This window comes from Heloderma suspectum, chromosome 2 (genome assembly GCF_057233095.1).
Source record: "Heloderma suspectum isolate Gila_16-S chromosome 2, 16-S_ref, whole genome shotgun sequence".
Classification (NCBI taxonomy): Eukaryota; Metazoa; Chordata; class Lepidosauria; order Squamata; family Helodermatidae; genus Heloderma; species Heloderma suspectum.
Genome location: NC_139459.1, coordinates 293,886,847 through 293,910,187, shown reverse-complemented (window position 1 = coordinate 293,910,187; position 23,341 = coordinate 293,886,847). Strand labels below are relative to the sequence as shown.

Genomic DNA, 23,341 nt, shown 5'->3' with positions numbered 1-23,341 from the left:
AGGCAAAAGGAGAAGGGGACGGCAGAGGATGAGATGGCTAGATAGCATCATGGATGCAATGAATATGAACTTGAGCACGCTCCGGGAGAGAGCGCAGGACAGGAAGGCCTGGCGTGCTATGGTCCATGGGGTCACGAAGAGTCGGACACGACTGAACGACTGAACAACAACAAAAAGGAGATTAGAGGTTGGCAGAGCAGCAGTTTGCAGTACAAATCTTCTTTTTTAAGGGTAATCTAGGAGATTTCGATTCTGCATTAGTACGGTCATAGCCTTTTTAGTGAGTTTTAAGGTTCTCAAATGGGGTGACAGGTAAAACAGATTAAAAGAGTTTAAAACTTGTATGTACTTAAGTCAATAAGGGTGCAATCCTATGCATGTTTAGATAGGGAAAAAAAAGTCATACAACTCCCAGCATTCCTGGCAGTTATAGGACTTTCTGTCTAAACATGCATAGGATTGTACCCTAAGGCTACCTTCCATGGTTTTACAGCATTATCAGCACTAAGCAAGCAGACACATACTAAGAACTGAGACCTATAGTTCCTGTCTGGCTGCCTTTGTTTTTTGCTTTAGCAAATAAAGGTTATGAGCTAGCAAACAAGTGTCATTATAGTCAATGTTCCTTATCTTTCATATATCGAGGTGTTCACAGTACCAACAAGATAGAAAAAACCTAGAATCTATGCATTGTACCTAACAGTTTGTGCCTAAGACAGGGGGCCAGTTCTCATGATCAAACATGCCCACCGTGGCTTATTTAAGCTACGGTAGGCTGCAGCACATGCAGGCGGTCATTGGGAATATTCAAGTCATGACCGCAGCTTGTTGTGTCATCTGAATTCAGTGGGGGTGAATTGTGCAGGGGTTAAACAACCCTCACATAACCCTGAAACAGGCCATGGGATGTGCAAGGATTGTTTAACCCTTGCACAACCCACCTCCGTTGGTCTGGGATGACACAACAAGCTGCAGTTAGAATTTGAATATTCGCATTCTGCCCGGCATGTACCGCAACTCACCATGGCTTAAATTAGCCATGGTGGGCTGCAGTGATCATGGGAACCAGATCAATTAAGCTGAGGTACTGTCCAGGTTCACACGATCGCTGGGGGAAACCACATACTATGGGTTGTTTCCCCTGCTCGCATGCCTGGCATTTGCTCAATTACTGTGCCACATCGCTGGTTGCCATGTTGTCCTAACCTGGCTTCTAACCCATCCCACAATCCTACTACAAGCCATGACAACCCACGATGCAGTGTGGGTAATTAAGCAAATGCTGGGCAGGGGAAACAACCCATACTACGTGGTTTCCCCCACTGATTGGACAAACCTGGCCACTATGTGTTTAAGAAGCACTCATGGAAGAAAACGTCAACTACAGGAAGAGCTGCAAATTATTCTCATTTAGTAGATTGGTAAAACAGCAAACCTTGAGCACACTCCGGGAGAGAGCGGAGGACAGGAAGGCCTGGCGTGCTATGGTCCATGGGGTCACGAAGAGTCGGACACGACTTAACGACTGAACAACAAAAACAGCAAACACATTTCTGTTATAGCAATAGGCCCTTAGTGATTTCTCTAATCCCCTGCCCCAAAGTTTGAGAGATTAATAATGTTCCTGTAGCTTTGTATTTTTTGTTCCTGGCTGTCTGTTTTGTTGAAAATTACAAGCATATTTCAATTGTCCATTAAAATTAAGCTGTGTTTTGTATTTGCTGGCTGTTTAAGTTAGCAATTTATACTTAACGAAGGGAAAAAAGCATGAAGGTTTTCCATAGTAGCCTCCCTTCATATCCAATATCACACATTTGTTTGTTTCCTTTGCAGCCAAGTAGTTGCTGCCTTCTTCAGACCTAACAGAAATATTCTACGCCATCCACACTACAAGAGTTCAGAAGGCCTTCAAACATATTTCCTTATCCTATCCAGTTAATCAGCTCAACAACAATTTTCCACCTGTGTTTATGCTGGTCAGTACCTCTCCTCCTGATCCCCTTTCTTTCAACTGAATTATTCAAAAAACCAGGAAATAAACATAAGAAGAGCTCTGCTGGATTAGACCAAAGGCTCTAGTCCAGCATCATGTTTCCCACAGTGGCCAACCAGATGCTCCTGGGAAGCCTACAAGTGGGACATGAAAGCAATAGCCCTTTCTTGCTGCTGTTTCTTAGCAATTGATATTCAGAGGCATGTCTCTGATCCTAGAGGTAGAATATATGCATCATGACTAAGGGCAATGGATAGTCTTATCCTCCATCATTTTTTCTAATCTCCTTTTAAATCTGTCAAAGCTGGTGGCCATCACCACATCTTGTGGTAGCAAATTGCAGCAAGTATGTGCTGTATGAAAAAATAACTTCCATTTGTCTGCCCTGAATCTCCCACCATCCAGCTTCATTGGATGGCCCAGCTTCTAGTATTATGAGGGAGAAAAACGTATCCCTATCCACTTTCCCCACTCCATTCATAATTTTATGCACCTCTATCATGGCCTCTCTTACTCACCTTTTTTCCCCAATGCCCCACATTGTAACCTTTCCTCGTAGGGGAGTTCCAGCCCCTTAATAATTTTTATTACACTTTTCAGGGCCTTTTCCAGCTCTACAATTTGCTTTTTATAATGCAGTGACCCAAACTGTACAAATGTGATTGCGCCATAGATTTGTATAAAGGCATTATATTGGCAGTCTTATTTTTACCCCTTTCTTAATGGCCCCCAGGATGGACAAGGAGCATGGAAGGGAAAGGTACACTTTACCAGGACCCAGAGATCCAGGTGGACCTGGCCCAGGCCACACTCCATTATCACGATGGGGAGGAATGCACTAAATTGTATATCATGCTTGATGATATCTACGGAAATGTATTTCCCTGTGTTTGTATACCTATTGTGCTGATATTGTGGAATTTGCTAGAGCCAATAAGAAGCAGTGTTATTGCAGAACAAGAAACATTCTGAACAGTGAGTTGCTGGCCCAGGTTGTTCTCTAGAACAGATAATGTGTGCTTGTGGAATTAAAAGTAGAACTTGGAGTTTGAGAGAGAGATTTGTGCTTCCTTTCGTTTTGTAACATGCTGTCTCTTTCAAGAACTACCAGTCCTTGATTTCCTTGAGCATAGGTGGGTAGGTGGGTGGGGTAGGAGGGGAGGGGAGGAGAGGGACAGATGGTAGAAGGGACAAAGCACCATAATAATCAGGGACACTGATCCCTGGGACAGTAGAGCCAATGCTGCTGGTAGGATTTACAGGGCCAAAGTATATGGGAGTAAATATCTAGTTCAGAGCAACTCTAAACTGCCATATCTGGCTATAAATACAAATCATTAGATTGTATGGATGGGATTGTGTTGTGTGTGTAGGAGTCAGCTTGTGTTACAATTTTGTACTGGGCCCAAAAAATAACGCTTGGTCCCTGAATGTGGAATTTGCCTTTTTTCCACAGCTGCTACACACTGGTCAGTGTTTTGAGCTACCCACCATGACCTATGATCCCTTTCCTGGTCAACTCAAACCCCATCAGTATATATGTGCAATTAGGATTTTTTGCCCCAATATGCATCACTTTACACTTGCTTTCACTGAATCACATTTGCCATTTTAATGCCAATTCACCCATTTTGAAGATAGCATTTTGGAGCTTTTCACAGTCCCCTTTTCTACCCTGAATAATTTGGTGTCATCAGCGAACTTGGGACATCTCACTGCATTTGTCTAACTCTAGGTCATTTATGAATAAGTTAAAAATTACCAGTCCCAGCCAATACAGATCCTTGGGTGAACGCCACTTCTTACATCTCTCAACTGTCAATTCTGTTTTCCATTTTCTCTCACTCTCTGCTGCTTTGTTCTTTAATTAGTTACTGATCCATAAAATGACCCCAGACCCTACTGATCATAGCTAGAGACAGCACAGTAGAAATTTGTCTGATGTGACATACTAAAAACTGTCATTTAAACATGCCTTTTCTCTGCATGTTTCGTGTAGCCATACACTTGAATACAGAAAACAAAGCTTGATAGCTTGACACTTTTGAAGTGGCAACCACTAAGTAACACCCAACTTTCATAGACTGCACTGACATATGTACATTTTCGACGTAATTCCCAGTGATTTCAATGTAGTTTGGCTCATAGTTATCCATAAAATTACAGCCCAGTTCCATTTATTTCATTTTCCAAAACTGTTAATGAGTGCTCTTCCACGGGTGGAGCCCACACTGTTACAACAGTGGATCCTTTCAACCTAACTAGTGCCTATCTGGGTCCTCTGTCTCCCAAATGCATATGGCCATACACTCATTTGTGCTGAAGGAAGGCCAAGCCAACCAGCTGCAATCTCTCTTAACCTCTCTCTCACTCTCTCTCTCTCTCTCTCTCTCACACACACACGCACACTCACACACACACCTTGCGAACATAACCCATAGGGCAGTGTTTTATAAACATTTTACACTTGAGCCCTCCTTATAAACTTATTGTTTATTTATTACATTTATTTATTTATTTATTAAATTTATTAATCTCCCATCTGGGTGGTCACCCAGCCATTGTCTGTTCAGACTCTTATTATTTGTTCAGACTATGGCATTTTGCAGCATGCAAAAATCTGTGATAAGATCATAAGAGCAGCCCTGCTGGATCAGACAAAAAGGACATCAAGTTCAGCTTCCTGTTTCCAATAATGGCCAAGCAGATGCTTCCAGTAAGGCCGTACCAACTGTTTGACCCCCACCCCCAAGCCACTGTGATTCAGAGGAATACCACCTCTGAGCAATGGTGGGCACATTTAGCAACCTCTAAGCCAGCACCGCATCTTGTGGCAGGGAGGGTACTCTATACATTAATGGTGTGATGTACTTTCTTTTCTCTATTCTCAGTCTAGAGTGGGGATGGGGAACATGAGGCTCTCCAGATGTTGTCAGACTGTAAATTCCATCATGTCTCACCATTGGCCATGTTGGCTAGTGCTGATGAGAGTTGCAGTCCAACAACATTTGGAGGGCCACACATTCCTCGTCCTTGATCTAGAGTATTTTGGCATGAGTGCTATCTCATTCTCTTGCCATCCCCATTCTCATGTCTAGTTATGAGCTGTTCTAAGCACTGGCCTTAAGGGCAGAAACTAAGTGTTTCTCCAGCTACTTCTTCCAAAGTTTCCGCTTGAAGTCAAAGAAAGAGAAGTGCATCAACCCTATTGCCCTCCCACACACACACCCCTTCATGATGATCTTCCTGTTGCACTAGTGGGACCCACCACAGGAACTAGCACTTTCTAAAGCAATGAATAGAAACACTTGTTTCTGCAACAGAACAGGTCAGCAGAGCTCCCTTCTGAGAGCTCTGCTTTCCTGCCCTGTTCCAGAAATGAGCATTTCCACTCATTTTCAGTTGTTTCAGGAACCACTAGCTTCCTATTGTGCTAGTGGCAGGTCCCACTAATGTGCAGGCAGCATAAAATACTGCCCTTGGAGTATAAGAACATAAGCATAATATGTCCTATGACATATGGAACCTGCATTAAGTAAGACAGAACACTATTAGGAGTGCACTCATATCTTCATTGGCACAATCAGTATTGCTTTTTGAACACATATATGTGTCTACCTTCCAACTAGTTGGACCATTGAACTAACTCAGAAGTGCCAAATTAAAATGGATTTCAATGAGCAGTATGCCTAGCAATGCTAGTACACTTCTCTTTGTTAGGAAAAGCCTCCTCTGTGACAGCTCTGTCACATTGATGCCATGTGTCCTTTTTACTTGACAATACATGCTGACACAATTGAAGCATGAATGAGTCAAGAAAAAACACATTCTCCTGCCTCTGTTTTGTCACTCTGCATCCCAACTGGGTATTCTGCATATAAAAATTCTGGTGGGTGAGCTTGTACAATAGGGTGATTCAAAGAATTGTATAAAAGGCAATTGTTGGCATCTACTGAAGAACATAGCATGACCTCATCCATCAGCAGTACTGGCACAGCATATGGCTACTTTATCTGGGATGGATTTCTCATACACAGGGTTTAGTAATCACTTTTATGCTTGATCTGATCTAATATCAGTCTTTAGGATGAAGACCACATGACAGCCTCTTAACAAATCGTAGAAATTTTGTCCCCAAAGATATAGTCACAGGTATACCATATGCAATATGATGAGTTCCATGGGTTATACTGCTCCAAGAGATAGCTTGGACATTTGCTTCAGACAGAGGAGCTCAAATTCTTTTGTTCTTCCCCAAGGCTGCCTCACACCTGCAAGGAAGAGTACACTAAATTACCACTACAGGAAACTGCTGGGTTGTGTGTTGTTTTTACAAAGTCAGAAAATATTAAGCACTGGGCATTAATTTCAGGTGCAGTTAAGAGAAAAATCCAATCAAGACACAAATTATACTATTACTGTAGCTAATGAGCAGCGAAGCAGCAGCAAATGACATTGGAAAAGTCAACACTGGTCCTTGTGACTTTCCCTTATGCAGCACAACAGTGATCAGCAAATAAATGGGGGGGGGGAAACAAATGATAACATAGCACTTTTTAACTCAGCATCTGAAGAACAGATGGTCAGAAGTTGTCACTGGGAACAGCCTTTTGGCTTGAATATGTATTCAAGACATTATTCAACAGAAAGGCAGAAATAATACAAAAATAATAATACATGCACCCTGAAGAAATATGGTGTTACAATGTATAGTGATAATATTTGTATTTTTAAAACCCCTGTTTTAAGCATATCTGTTTAATGTGTCAGGACCTATTGCCCAAACTACTGTCAGGACCATTCCTCAAGCATCTGCCAAGACCACCCGAAACTGCACTCAGGCATAACACTTTCAGCAGATAGAGCAGATTTTCACACCAGATGAGTAGTGAAATGATGGATAGTGTAGTTTACTAAGAATTCCACTAGCACGTCTGAAATACTCCACTGCAAGCAGAGGCCTAAGTAAACTTTCAAAACAAGCAATCTCTCTGTCCAATTCAAATATTAACTTGAGAACCAATTCTTAACATAAGAATTTTCTTGTTGGGGCAGACCAAGGTCCATCTAATTCAGCATTGCTTTTCCAAGAGCAGCCATATGCCCATATGCCTTTGAACATTCAGGGCATTAAGATGATTGGTCATCAACAGCATTTGGTATTCAAAAGCTATCTACATGGAAGTTCTCTTTTGGCTACCATGGCTACCAACTTTCCATTGTGGAACTTCCATCGTGTTCCACTCTCATCTGCCAAGCATCAACACAAAACACTGAAGGGAGGAAATCTCAAGCGCAGTGAAAGGAAGTGTAAAAAATGCAAAAGGGCTGCATCTAGACTTAGTTATGCTTAGAGCACAACCATCACTCAATGGAAATTAAGTTAGTCATGACTATTTCTAATTTTAAATAATTTTAGGCTGCCTCTAAGGGTACAACTAAGGGTAGACTAACTTAAATCCCAACTGATTTCAAAGGGGTGTAAACATGACTATGTCTAGATCCATCCCCAAATAAAATATGGGTTGCAGAAGTTCTGTACACCTTGGGCACACATATTCATGTATATATGCATCACTACAGGATCCTTTGCTTTCAGTGGAGACAAATGTCTGCTCAGGGTGTGGGGACAGGTTGAAGACCCTGTCCAATTGCTAAGGAGCTCAGAGAGTAAGTAGTTCAGTTACAGAATAAGCTCCTAGCTGAGTATGATAGTAGAAATTTCCTGATGCTAAATGGGACTTAAGTACACTGGAGAAGTTAGAAGTATGCATTTCCTATAAACATGTCTGGAACCATAACTTAGAATGTTACTGTGACTGAGTTTTGACAACATGATAACCTACAATAGGTTAAATAAGACACTGTGGCTTATTTAACCCATCATTGGTTATCATGTCATCTGTGAAGAATTTTGAAATCCATAATGGCTTATTTGGCTGAAATAACCCACTCTGGTAACCTATGAGCTACAGTAAGGGTTATTTAACCCACTATGAGTCATCGTGTCATTTGGTGCTCACTGTGGCTCATTCCACAGTTGCCTACAGAGTCGGCTGGCAAGAACAGCCAAAACCATTGCAGCCACTGTGCTCCAGTCTGCAGAGCCCTTTTCCCACGATCTGACAAGCAGGCCAGGGACAACCACAGCCAAACAAGCACAGCTCTCCCTGATACCATGTTACAGTTACAAAAATGACAGCTTTCCCCAGTACAATGACAGTCTTGAACTATCGCACTACTCTGCTACAGCGAAGTTACACAATGACAGGCTTCCCTGATCACTACTTTGAGCAACTTGGGGAATAGGGAAAGAACTGTTCACTTTTCTATGAAGACGCACAGTTCTGCAATAATCCACTACAGCATCTGGAGGCTCCCCATGAAAGCATCTCACCTGTGCAATTTCACCTTATTCCAGCCAACTGTCAGTGAGTTATTGCTCCCACCCCCTTTTTCCTTCTCTGGTCACTTTTCCAAGAAAATGAAAAATGGTTTGTGGGGGGGATACCAAAATGGGCTTTCACACAATTTCGTGTTAGCGCTAAAATGCTATAGTGAACAGAAGTGGTTCTGCCAGCAAAGTCAGGGAAGCAGGTAGTGAAATGCGCAACTCCACTGATTGAGACAATAAAGGGTTTATGCCAACAATGGGTATGGGGCAGAATGTGTAATTGCGGGTTTTGTCCCATTCCTGTAAACCGCCAAGGGTTTATTTGTGCCACCCGCTTTTTATTGCAGCTGGGATTTTCCCTCCTCTGGATTTTGATGTTGGATCAGAAGCCTCCCAAGTTAGGAGAGGCTGTGTGCGAAGTTTTGTCCTGATCCTGCAAACCCCCAAGGTTTATAGTGACTATCCCCTTCTTGGTGTACTCAGGATTTTGGTCCTCTGGGGTAATTGTGCATGGTTCTGTTGTTGGATCAGGTGACTCCTAACTTGGGGGAGGCTGTGTATGAAGTGTTGTCCCAATCCAGCAACCCCCCCACCCAGGTTTTATAGCCACTACCTCCTTTTTTGGTGCACTCAGGATTTTTGCTCCTTGGTGAGTAGTCACACAGGGTTTTGATGTTGGATCGGGTGCCTCCCAATTGCACACTTCCAGTGCTTTAGAGGTAATACAGCACCACTGCTTGGATGGGAGAACTGCAGCAGGATGGTGTGGGGGAGTCAAATTACACACAGTAACCTTATTAGCCCATTCGTGTGGCAGTGGATCATGGACTATTTAAAAAATAAGCTTCTGTACATAGCTTATTAACCAATAATCATTATTATTTATTACATTTCTATACTGTCCCATAGCTGAAGCTCTCTAGGTGGTTTACAGAAGTTAAAACATTAAATACAATTTAAAAAGTTTAAAAGCCATTACATAAAAGCACACAGACAACATACAGTATAACGAAGAACAACTTTGAACAGTCAGTCATAACTGAAGACACATCCAGGATTGATTAAAACTCATCATGTGCTGCCAAATACCTGGGGAAGGAGGTCTTAACCTGGTGCTGAAAAGATAACAATGTTGATGCCAGGCAGACCTCACTGGGGAACTCGTTCCACAAATGCGGGGGTCACCACTGAGAAGGCCCTCTCCCTCATTGCCCCCTTGCAAACTTCCCTTGGAGGAGGCCCCTGGATGAGGAACTTAAATGCTGAAAGCAGAGATGGGTAGGTTCATTTTGGGAGAGGCATGCCATCAGCTATTGCGGTCTCAAGCTGTGTAGGGCTTTATAGGTTAAAACCAGCACCTTGACTTGAGCTCAGAAGCATATAGGCAGCCAGTGCAAGCACAACAGATTTGGTTTCATGTGTGTGGACCTTCTACTCCCAGTTATTAATCTGGCTGCTGCATTTTGCACGAGCTGCAGCTTCTGAACCATCTTCAAAGGCAGACCTACATAGAGCGCATTGCAGTACTCTAACTCGGAGATTACCAGAGCATGGACAACTGAAGCCAGGTTATCCTTGACAAGATATATAGCTGGGCCACCAACTGAAGTTGGTGGAAGTCATTCCATGCCACCGAGGCCACCTGAGCCTCAAGTGACAAAGATGGTTCCAGGAAGGTGCCTAAGCTATGGATGTGCTCCTTCAGGGGGAGTGCAACCTCATCCAGAACAGGTTGAACACCTTTCATCCAGTCAGCAGAACCACCCACCAATAGCATCTCAGGCTTGTCCGGACTGAGTTTCAGTTTATTAGCCCTCATCCAGTACATTGTAGCAGCCAGGCACTAATTCAGCACATCCACAGCCTCACTTGAAGAAGAAAAGGAGAAATAGAGCTGCATGTCATCAGCATACTAATGACAACGCACTCAAAACTCCAGATGACCACACTCAATGGATTCATGTAGATGTTGAGCAGCATGGGGGACAAAACTGACCCCTGTGGAACCCCATATTGGCGAACCCACAGGGCCGAGCAGTGTTCCCCAAGCACCACCTTCTGGAGCCAACCCTCCAAGTAGGAGTGAAACCACTGCAATGCAGTGCCTCCCGCTCCCAGCTCAGAGAGTGGTATCAGAAGGATACCATGGTCGATGGTATCAAAAGCCACCAAGAGATCAAGGAGAATCAACAGGGTCACACTCTCCCTGACTTTCTCCCAACATAGGTCATCATACAGGGTGACCAAGACTGTTTCTGTGCCAAAACTAGGGATGGCGGAGAAATCCACCACTGACTCCAGTGACGCCGGAATCTGTGGCAGAATAGATTGCTCCCCCCACCCCCCAAAGCCCAGTCGGGATGGACCCTACCTGGTGCCAGCCAGTCCGGGTCTGTCATCTTCATTCTGCAGCCATCCGCTGCCGGGCTGCGGACGCAAATGGTGTCTGCTACGCTGGACGCCATTTGCGTGGTAGCAGACAGAAGTCCGGCTGCAGACGGGCCCATCCGGCAGCTCCGCAGACTCACTGCAGAGCGGAGCCAGCCAGGGAGGATTCTGGGGGGAGGGAGGGATCGCCTCCCCCCCCCGGACCCCTTCAGTGGACTGGTGAGTGGGTTTCGTACACCCCTAGCCAAAACCTGGCCTGAATCCCAATTGAAATGGATCCAGATAATCAGTCTCATCTAAGAGTGCCTGGAGCTGCTTGGCAACCACTCGCTCAAGGACCTTGCCCAGGAATGGAACATTTGCAACCAGCCTATAATTATTAAGATTTTACAGGTCTAGGGAGGCTTTCTTCAGGTGTGGTCTCACCACCGCCTCTTTGAAACAGCCCGGGACTACTCCCTCTCACAAGGAGGCATTAATCACCTCCCTGGCCTAGCTGGCTGTTCCCTCCCTGCTGGTTTTTATAAGCCAAGAGGGGCAAGGATCCAATATGGAAGTGGTTGCACAAACCTGTCCAAATACCTTGTCCACATCCTTGAGCTGTCTGAAACTCATCCAAGAAAACGGGACCAGGCTGCACTCTGGACATGATTAACCAGCAGTAATAAGTCCTGGTGGATACAAGAGATTTTATCTTAGAAGTGCTTAGCCAGTGTATTACACATGTCCTCAGATGGTTACATAGTGTCCTTAGGGCCAGAATGTAATAGGCCTCAGAAAACCCTAAAAAGCTCTGCTGGGCCTGGGTGGCATATGGAAGAATGAGTAGAGGAAGTGAAATGTTTTTTTTTCCTTGGCCCTCTCACTACCTTTGAGTATACCTGGCCATAGGCACACACCAGAATTTGATTGCATCCACTAGGAGTTTTTCTCCACCTGCACTCAAGCCATCTCCTATTTTGTTTCATCGCTCTGAGCCCTGGGGTATAACATGGAACAATACAAGCTCTACTATGGACAGGGCACTCAGGAATGATCATGTCAGTTGCCTGGGTCATTTCTGCATTCCACAGATCGACTAGAGCTTCAACAGGAGTGCCAACCATATCAGCCAGAAAAGCCCCTAGAGCCCTCTGGAAACCATCCGGATCCATTAGTCTCCGGGGGAGGACCATCTCAATATGTCCCCCACCCTTGCAAAGGGGAAAAGCCACTGTAAGTCTAAACCTCAGCAGGCAATGATCTGACTATGACAAAGAGAGTCATAGACAAAGAGTCCCCCACCTTAGATCACCATCTCCATGTCCAGTTGAGAAAACCAGGTCTAAAATATGCCCCGCTACATGTGTTGGGCCAATGACATGTTGGGACAGTCACATGGCTTTCATGAGACCATGAAATCCTGAGCCACCCCAGGCAAGGTGCCCTCAGCATGAATATTGACGTCCTCCAGAACAACAGTCTGGCGGATCTCAGCAGCATACTTAAGACCACCTCTATCAGCTCACCAAGGAAGTCTGTTGAGCAGCGTGGTGGGTGGTACACCAACAGAATCCCTAATCTGTCCCATTGACCCAACACAAGGTGCAAACACTCCAGACTGGTAGTCACATGGACAAGGAGCCTGCAGAGGGAGATAGAATTCTTATAGAACACAGCACAAACCCCCCCTCAAGCTTTCCCTGATGCTGGACCAAGTACCATGGTGGGGATAGCTGGGAGAGACTGACTCCTCCCTGCTCACCCATCCAGATCTCGGTTATACAGGCCAGATCGGCTGCCTCATCCACTATTAAGTCATGAGGGAGGTTTATTTTGAACTGATCTGGCATTTAAAACAGCATCCAGAGACCCAAGGGCAGGCTGATAGGGCAACCACCAAACCTGTGGGTGTGGGGAGGACCAGAACATGGCATGGCCATTAACTGTCTGGGCCACGTTCCCTTTACCTTGCAAGTCTTCCTCACAATGCCATATCATGGGTTATCATGAATGTGGCTGTTACCATAAGGATCAAATCCAAAACATTTTGTTTCTAGCTATTCTCACAATAATTCAGATAATAAAGTCAATAGAAGTGTATTCTGGGCAAAGGCTTGAAATCTTACTTATCAGACAATTCACTTTGGCATGAAAAGGGGGCTCTGGATTTACATGTGTATGTGCCTGTATGAGAGAGAATAAAGTCTGGCTGTGAGGAAATTATCCTCCTTCAGGTTAGAATTCCTTTCTTCCCTCATCTCCAAGGTGTTTTAGTGAGCTATGTGAAGAATTCCAGTGGGACTAATTAGTCTAAATAAACAGGGAGTGAAACATATTTCCTCTTGCTTCATAGTGGTGAGAATATGCATTGCAGTGAATTGGCCTTGAAAAATGGTCATTTAAATGTAAAGGATATTTAAACCTAAATTCATGGGTAGCCATCTAGCTAATTCTTTATCAGAAGACCAACTATTGGCACATTCATGCTTTAAAACTGAGCCAAACAGTGTTATTCAGAAAGTCAGCTTTCTTAAACTGAGAGTTGTTTTGTGCTCATGGTGACAAAACTAGAGCATCAGTGGAATAAATTGTCCATGTTTTATTGGAAAGGTAGCAGCACTATTACTCTTAACAGAGTCACATGGTTAAATCCCTGTGCATTATGCTGGAAGCTTGGTGCATCACATTACTTTAATACACCCTTTTTGGCAATTTAATTTAGTTCTGCCACCAGGTGGCACTTTCAGTGGATTTATTACATTCAAAAATATATTGTCCTCAACACTGTAAGGCAAAAGATTAAAACCGGTTAAAGAGCAGAACACTGTTTACATATATGGTTTTGGTATAAGAACCAATGGCTCTACCTTTTGCTTCTTGGCTATGGTAAGAACTTAAGATAGCACTTTTAGAAACAAACCTTTCTGAGAAGAGAGTTTTTATATACGTATATGAACAAAATACTTCATATTCTATTATGTAAATAAGATTACATATGTTTAAATATGTGGGTGATTTTTGACATTCGTAATGCTGGCTATCATGAAATTAAGAGTGCTAGTGAAGTGGTTATCTCATGATTACTGTCACTTAATTTGAATAAAAAGTAGTGGTATGTATTTATTTATAATATGGGCTGCCTCTTTTTCCAAAGGCACCTGAGGCAACATGCAGCACTAACTACAGTTCCAAACTAAACAATAAAATCATTACAGTTCCAAATTCAATAAAATTTAGCAGCATAAACATAGCATAAAAGATCACAAAAATAAGTCAGCTTTATCCCCAATTTCCACCTACTCCTACTCTAATGATATTCATTTATTGACATTCATCATAATTAAGTAGGAGTAATTTTGGGACCAACTTTGTTTCAAATCACCCCATTCTACTTTAATAATAGACTTAGGTCCATCAATCCCAACAGGATAGATGAAAATCAAGATGTTGCCTTTTTCAAATTAAATTTAAATAACTCAATTTTAAGTGAAATTTAACTTTAATATAAACAGCCATACAGTTCCTTCTATTTCTGATTCATGCCTTTCCATGCTTGTGAGGTGTAGCCAAAACGGCACCTCACACACATAAGGGGGGACCCCAAAACAGTACTAGATTCAATGACAAGGAACATTGACTATCTCAGAGGTGGAGAGGAAACTGGGTGGGAATGGAGTGGCTGGAAAGGGACACACAGATATAAAAAGTGTAGAATGAACCCTCTTATTTTCTGGACAGGTTATTTCCTGGTTCAGACTGAGAAGCTACATTAACATATTCCCAGCAATGGAAGTAAGAGCTACTCATACACATCAATGGAGAAATCAAAGATTTTAATATAGCTGGGATGCCCACCCCCCAACCACAAATGGAGAAAAATCGAAAATGAGGGAGGAACCTATCAAATCAGGCCAATAAGGACTGAACATGCTCAGTGAATACAGAATGCTGACTGCTTGTCAGGGAGGGGGAGAAAAACCAGAGGAGAAGGGGAAATCGAATGAAGTGGCCAGCACCCTGAACACAAATACTCCACACTGCAACATTTTTTTGCAGAGCCCCATTTGTAATATTCTTCACTCAATCTTTTAGAATTCCATGATACCTGCTTTTCTATGCAGAAGTGCAATGCTGTACATTTCTACTTAGACATAAGTTCTGAGTTCAGTCAAACTGAGTCTCAGGTAGGTTTTACAAGATTTCAGTCTAAAAGAATAAATGGAGAGTGAAAAGTACCTGGCTTCCAAATGATGTAATAGGTCATGTAGTTTATTATTGTGGAGAATTATCAATATTTATCAACTTGTCAAACAGTCAGCTTTCCATGACATGAAGAACATAGTTCTGCCCAGTAATTACCAGCTTTTACTTCTAGAAAGTTCTAGATTAGCCTACAATCAAGCACACCTAACTTTGTCTTCAGAAAGTATCCCTATCTTCAACTTAGTGAACTGACTTAGTGGCTTTGCATGTGTACAGAGAGGGTGAAACAAGACTAGTAGTGTCACAATGACCTACATCCTCCCCCTCAAGTATATATAGTTCAGAAGAATCCAAGTCACGTGGACTGTGCGATCAAAAGTTTTGGATTATGCTCCTAGAGCCTATGAAGGCTTGGTCTGATGTGTTTTGTTACGGCAAGCAGTTGGTACCTACCTTTGTTGAAGAAATACATGAATTACAGAATAGGACACTTGATGTAAAACAATGATTTAAACTGTAGATTTTGAGCAATTTAGATCGGTCCATGCTGGTTCTTGCTCTTTTGTCAAGAACTTGCTTTTTTGCATGTTCTTTGAAGTGTGGGGGAAACACCATCTGGAACAGTGTAGGAAAGATGAAGTGGAATTAATCACACCAAGGTGACAAGTTTATTTAGAAACAATCCTTATAATTAACTGGGGGGCAGTTCCCAGAACCACCCCAGGTGTGCAGAACTGCCATGAAGGCAGCAAGGAACAGACACAACAAATGTATCACCAACTTTTCCACACTGCTCTAAACAGTATATTGCATGCCTATCTTGACTTTTTCCCCACTCTGTTACATTCTGGATTCTCTGCTGATTGTTGGTGTGCACAGTGGACACAAAGACCTGGTTTGCATGTAGCAGCAAACCACCATGGGTGAATTTCCCTGCAGGCTTGCTGTTTTGCATTTTAAAATTCAAGCTGCATGAAAGGCCCACCATAGCTTGCTGTTATGTGTGAACCTGGCCAGGCTGGGTTGCTGGAGTGGTTAACAAGCCACCCAGAACCCATGGCCTGTTTCAGGGTTGTGGGTGGCTTGTTAACCACCCAAACAACCCACCCTGGCTGGGTTCACACATAATGATAACTGTGGCACTCCTGCCACAGCTTGAATTTTCAAAATGGCAGCTGGTGTCACAACACGAAGCCCAAAGGGAAATTCATCCACACTAGCTTCTCATTACATGTGAACTGGCCTGAGTCAGATCTACCTCTGAAGGCTGTCATGAGAATTTCCCCTCCATTTGCACTTTAAAAAGAAAAAAACCCATTAAGCGTACAAGGGAACTGAAGTTAAACACATTACTGCCTTTGAGAATCTTGGGATCAGGTGTGCCCACACATTACCCTCTCTCTTTTTCAAAGGTAGTAATACAGATTAATTCTTTCTGCACAATACTTTTGAAAATGGAGCTGACTTGCATTACCATAAACTGTAGCATGGAATGTATTTATCAGACTGCCACTGTAATCACCATAGCTGTAGCAGGAAGCTACTTTATGCAACTGTAATCACCATCACACTCCGGGAGACAGCGGAGGACAGGAAGGCCTGGTGTCCATGGGGTCAAGAAGAGTCGGACACGACTTAACGACTGAACAACAACAAATCATCATAGCTGTAGCAGGAAAACTACCCTGTGCATAGATTTACCCTTGCATACTCGAATATGCAAGGAAACAAAGAAAAAGGTATTTCAGAATACATATGCAGAGCAACTCATTTTTATGAGAGGGAACATTGTATACTGGAAGTGAGATTTAAGGGTGTGGATCACACTAGTAGCAGCACTGTTTTAGCCTGTGTACTAACCACCTGGGGGTATGCTTAGAGCTATGGCAAAGGATGGCAGAGTTTCTTGAAGTAAAAAATAAAGTAGGGTGCAGAAGAGAAAGGAAAAACCTTTATAGTACTAGAGATGATACAACATTGCAATATTGCTTATAGCCATCATCTAACATTGGCAAAGAAGGAGCAGCACATTTCTCCATAACAGCTATATTTTATTGCTTGACAGGAAACTGTGTTTTAAGAAGAAAACTTTATATGGAAAGATGGAGCGCATGCAAGGTAGATCTGACTTTGAAATTGAGAGTTTGGATTGTATTGAGTCCTGACTGTCTACCAGTGGAATGGAAAACACTGGAGGAACAGTTTTCTCCTTCTCCCCCACTCCCTGCAGCTCCCCAATCTGCTCCAGAGAGTTCAGGACCAACAGAGCAGATTTAGAAGGCGGTCATTAGCTGTAGAAGGGAGAACAGCAAGGGTTTGATTTCAGCTCCATTTTGTTTTTATTTATTTTACCCCCCTTTTTTGTTTTTGTTTTTTGCAAACAAGCTAAACTTAACCATTTTAGTGCTCCATTGCACTATGGAGCAATTTGCTGCTGAATTTCACTGGCAAACTGGCAATTATTATTATTACGAAATGTGGCCTGTGTGAGGAGTCCAGGAGATAAAAATGGCCCCTGGACAACCCACAATTGCCCACCCCTGCTTTCTACTAACAAAGCTGGTGATGATTTTATATGCTGTATTAGGTTAAAAAAAGTCAATAGAAGCCAAAGTGTGTAGGTTTACCTAGTAGTTCGAGGGGATGAACCCTCTGAGAATAAAGTCGCAGTTTCCTCTTCCTCCTATGTAGGGTCCCACTGTTGAATGGCTAAATTTGTAGGGATGTTAGAGAATTCCACCATGGACTCCAGTGAGGCCAGTTTCTTTAGAATCTGGCCCCCTGGAGTCCATGGCAGAACGGAGCAATCCCCCCCGCCACCCCATAAAACCTCCCCGGGATGGACCCTACCTTTTGTCAGCCATCCGCTGCTCTCGTCTGCGGGTGTGAATGGTGGCCCTGGTCTGTGGCTGCCATTTCCCTCGCTACATTAGCTGTGATAGGCTACGTAAGTATTTACGTAGCCTATCACAGCAAAGAGCAGGGACGCAAATGGCAGCCACTATGCCATTTGCGTCCTTGCGTTGCCATGATAGGTTATGTATATATTTACGTAGCCTATCACGGCTAACGCAGGGATGCAAATCGTGGCCGCTACGCCATTTGCGTCCCTGCATTGCCGTGAAAGGTTACATATATATTTACATAGCCAATCATGAAAAGAGCAGGGACGCAAATGGCGTAGCGGCCGCCATTTGCGTCCCTGCTCTTTGCCGAGATAGGCTACATAAATATATACGTAACCTATCACAGCAACACAGGCATGCAAATGGCGGCCACCACGGCAGCCGCCATTGAGGCCGCAGCCCAGTAGCGGACGGAGGTCCGGCTGCGGGCGGCCCTGGCCGGTGGCTCGGCGGACTTGCTACAGAGCAGAGCCAGGTGGGGAGGATTCCGGGAGGAGGGACGGCTCCCCCCCCCACGGATCTCCAGAATGGAGCCAGGTAAGAGATTCGTACATCCCTACAAATTTCTCCAAGTTACACAAAAACAAAGGTAGCCATGTTGGCCATAATAGAAATTCCAAAATCACTATTTGTGTAGTTAGGTCAACCAACAAGTCACAAAATTTGGTTTAAAAACATTTCTGAAATGTTTTTCAGCTTTTAAATGTTTTTTATAAATGGTGTATCAAACTTAATCGGATTTCACCCCAAATTCTGAGCATTTTAAAAATAATTCAATGCTTCCATTAAATTTCCCTGAGCAGGGGAGCAGGGGCACATGCAAGGAACAAGCCTCTCTCACTGGCTGAGCAGCACCTAAGCGACTGATGTTTAGCACAAATCGCTGGACTCCGCCCACCCAATCCCCAAGTATGGTGGTCTCAAGTGCCATGTGACCCATGAACGCGTATTTTTAGGTAGTGTATACTCTTCTTTTTGTGCTTCGTGTGCTGCTAACTGACCAAAGTGATTTCATGAAAATCCAGCTATAACCACAAAACACTTCAGAAACTATGACCATGTAGATTTCTCCCCAGGTCTCGGTGGAGGCCAGAAGTACATTTGCACAGTTGAGGCTAGCACCCCAACTGCACCCATTCCTAGAAATGTCTGATCTGACCACAGTCACGCATGCCTTAGTTATATCCCATTTGGACTACTGTAACTCACTCTACATAGGGCTGCCTTTGAAAACTGATCAGAAACTTCAGCTGGTCCAGAATGCTGTGGCCAGACTATTGATTGCAGTTGGTTACAGGAAGCATGAGACTCCCTTGTTACAGAAGCTTCACTGGCTACCAGTCTGTTTCTTGGCCGAATTCAAAGTGCTGGTTATTACCTATATAGCCCTACATGGCTTGGGACAAGGCTACCTGAAAGACCACCTTCTCCCATACAAGTCTGCCTGGTTCTTAACATCTTCTGGAGATGCCATTCTTTCAAGACCTCCACCTTCAGAGGCGCATTTGGTGGAGACACTTTATTCAAAAAGGCCTTTGGCCTGTAAGTGGGTTTGTTGGGTTGGGTGCTGTTTTTATTTTCTTTTTCTGTAACTGTCATGTCTTTATTGTATTTTACTGTATTGTTTTCTTGTTTTAATCAATTTCAGTTGTGCCTGTAAGCCATCTTGAGTGCCATTTTTTGTAGAAAGATGGGGCATAAATCAAATAAATACATTTCCCTTGAATTGCCTTATGCAAAAAATAATCTATCCCTACTCATTTTCAGGGAATTAACATGGCTACTTCATGCCTTACTGAAAATAATCAGGTACAACATTTTAACCTTTCTTATTTAAGCAGGCTTGGCTTGAAATTTCCTGTTTGTCTTACTGGGAAAAGCCAATACCTTGCATCTTCATTCACAGAGAGCTTGCAACTGGCTTTTTTTCATACAAAACCGAATGTAATACTGATGCTATAAATATGCTCTCCCTCCCTCCTAGTTGGCAAGCTTTCTTAATTCATCTGGTGCAATGAAGTGAATAGGCTGTTTAAAGCTCCTGGGAAGAATTGTGATTTCTCTTTCTAAACACTCCAGGCAGGATCCCAGCAGCATCCAGCAAACTAGTGGCTGTTCTTAGAGAACCTTTAAGCCAGCTTATACAACTTTTTATTATTATTATTATTCCTTACATTACAGGGACCGTGCTTCTTAAGACAGGAGTTTTGAGGTGATTCTCAGGGAAAGTAACTATCCTTGAGTGACAGGTTAACCTAATTAATCTGTTAATGAACTCTGCAATGTAGATACTAATATCCTGAAGGAAGAGAAAGGGAAAGAAGCTGTAGGGGGAAGCTCTTAACAGACAGATGGAACATATCTGAGAGATTCTTAACTTAACCTCTGTTGAATTCTCTTAAAATAGCACAAACAACATGGCTTTAAAAAGTAAAGAGGTTTTGTCCGAATCTGCAAATAAGGATACAGTGGCTAGGACAAGGAAACTGTTTCTTGCAACCAAGTAAAGTTGTTAAAGGCACAGGAGCCTTCCCCCCACCCCCAAGGTAGCAACTCTAAAACAAGGTATCACCTCATCAATATTTGTTCACTATATTTATAGATAACCTTTCAGCCAGCCATAATTGCTTCCAAACTATTTTATAATAAAAGCAAATTAAAATAATTCAAGTCTAAATTGAAATCTATAAAAACCAATAGGTAACCAATAGGTAAAAAGACTATCCAAATGCCCTGCTCTTGCTGGTAATCAAAACAGACTATCAGATAAGCTGAACAGCATCAGAAATAACTTGCTTAATTGCTGAAGACACAATAACAAATGAATTATAAAAGTGTATTCATATTAATAGTGAGAATTTATATAGCACCATCAATAAATATTGCATATTCAAGTAACATAAGCAAAAAGTTTGAAGGAACAAGTAATCTAAGCCACATAAACATATTTAGAAACCAGTATTAACCAGTCACCACATAAAATGCACTCCATAAAATCTATAAAAGGAACACGTAAAAGATCTCAAGAATGATCAGGAAAGAACCTGATTCTCTCCAGAAAGTTTGTTAAAATATAAAGGTCTTAATCTTTGCCCCAAAGTTTATCAGGCTGCAATCTAAGGCACACTTACCTGGTAGTAAGTCCCACTGAACTCAGTGGGACTTGCTCCTGAATAAATACAAAGGATGGCACTGTCAGCCACACAGCCTGATTCTATCCATTTTTACTCACAAATAAACCCTTTGATGTCAAGCCCGCATCAGGGGACTCCCTTTAAAGTTGCTTTGGTTTCTTAAGGACTGTTTTGACACAGTTGTCTGGCACCTGGGAGTAAGCCCCACTGAACTCATGCATAGGATTGCACTGTAACTTCTGGAAGGAAACTCTTCCTGCTGGAATACTATGCAAAATCATTTCAGATAAATAAAAATCAACTACACAAACCTGATTAGGCAATTGCAATAAAGGCCTAAGTATTAAGGAAATAAAGCTTTCCTCCTACCATTGTTCTTAATATCCCCTGAAGAACACTTTTGCCTGAAATGTACTGTGAGAAACTGTGATACTGTGCCCAGCTGGGAGTATTCGTGCATGTTATTTACTCCTGAGTAGCACCGCTACCACCTCCAAATATGCCCTGACTTTAAGCTGAAAGCACTTCAGACCTTTAGAAACCCCTGAGAGTAAGGAAATCATGCTTGTCATGTCTGCTAGTCACTGCCAGCCCAGACCCAATCTTCTTATTCCCAGTTACTTCTCCTTAACTTGATGAATGAGCAAATGGCCAGGCAGAGTGGATGAGGTTAGATCCTGTAGCTCGGCAAGGACTCAATCAATGCTGTAGTTCAAATTAAAAGGAACAGATTTATTTAAAAACAGTATAAGAGAATGGATGAAATTCAAAGCTGTGATAAAAGAAATAAAACATGAATTCACTATGAACTATATTATATCTAAGGCAGACGTAGTAACTTATAAAGCATGGGTCATCTCAAGCAATTTATAGAAGAGATTCTGAGTGACAAAAGTATTGGGAAAACATACTCTTTTTCTATCTCTGGAGGTTCAGGAGAGCGGCTGGGGAAGAAAGGAAGATATGAGCCAATCAGACAGGAAGCAAAATTTCCTTGTGACAGGCAGCTGAGAAACATCACATAGAGAAGGGAACTGGCAAGGTGGGTTCAGGGTGTGAATGGGGGCAATCTTCCCTTGGTTTCCTGTGAGACTGGATAACTAAAAGAGAGATGTTTTCAGAGGATTCATGCAGAACACGGCCTATGTAAGCCTTGCTTTGGGGATAATGGACAAGAAGAGACTTTGGGCAAAAATGAGGAACTTGGAAGAGAAACAGAAACTGGGTTTCTGTTATAGATATGTTTTGTTAAAATCTTGAGACCCAGCTACTTATTTTGGGGGGGCATTTTTGGTAATGTAGATTTATCATGTTGGCTTGCTCTACATGGTGCCTATATCAACCTATTAGGTCAGTTATAGCAGGTAACATAATTCCATTTACAGGATGCTTCCATTCAGAAACCTACATTTTATGACAAAACGTGTTGTTCATCTTTGGAAATAAAAAATACAGCTACAGTAACATTCTATAACTAAATATTGAGCTGGTAGGGTTTATTAACTTGAGCACACTCCGGGAGAGAGCGGAAGACAGGAAGGCCTGGCGTGCTGTGGTCCATGGGGTCACGAAGAGTCAGACACGATGACTGAACAACAACAGGGGGTGCTGGTTTTTTGTTTTTACTTTTCTTTTAGTCTCCTTTCATACAGAAGCAGGAAAGGCACTTGGAAATGCTAGATGTATTTTCATGAAGTGTTCCCAGATATACTCTGAAAATTAATAATACTGATGGCAGCTATTTACAGCTCATTTACTCCACAGCAACCCTTCTGAAGTCTGCTCTAGAATGTCGCATTGGATGTTGCAGGGCAGGAAGGGGAAGGTCCTTACCTCTGATAGCTCTGCTATCAGGAGCCCTCAGGTCATCCTCTCCTGTGCTGAATCACCCTCTTCACTCAAGCTGCCTATTCTGTCAAGTGTTAGCAAGAATTGCAGCCCAGGTTTCGAGAAGCTGACTTTGCAGAAGAGGGGCCAGTGAAATTATCGAAGCAGCAAATGCTACTGCGGCATTTGAGTATCAATGAAAATTTAGGAACTTAGTAGATGGAAGAATGAGCATGGGGGAGAAAGGAAAAGGCAGAAAGGAGGAGGATTAGAAGGGGGCAAGTAGGGAAAGAGAATAAAATAATGAATCACATCTTCTCGCTCTCTTTCCCTTGGGCTGCTTACTCTTATTTCTCTCCCTCGCCGCCAGCTTGTTTTTGATAACCTCCAGTCAGACAGCTGGATCTCTGCCAAAGATTCACCACACCAGCGCCTCTCCCGCTCTCTCCAACCTGCTGCGGTCTTGACTGAGGAGGACAGAGCGTTCGGCACCCACAACCAGAGGGATACACAC

At 42.9% G+C, this 23,341-nt stretch overlaps 1 long non-coding RNA gene across 2 annotated transcripts in view; it reads right to left on the bottom strand.

Annotated features, from left to right (window-relative positions):
- The window catches only part of LOC146354840 (uncharacterized), a 100,308-nt gene that overhangs the window by 75,228 nt on the left and 1,739 nt on the right, over positions 1–23,341 (bottom strand). Inside the window, exons 2-3 of one of the 2 annotated variants that reach the window (XR_014788520.1) lie at positions 6,152–6,264; positions 1,436–1,525 (exon numbers count right to left, since the gene is read on the bottom strand). This is a non-coding gene — a long non-coding RNA (uncharacterized LOC146354840). The remainder of the gene's footprint in view (positions 1–1,435; positions 1,526–6,151; positions 6,265–23,341) is intronic. The other variant, XR_014788521.1, reaches the window with a different exon arrangement.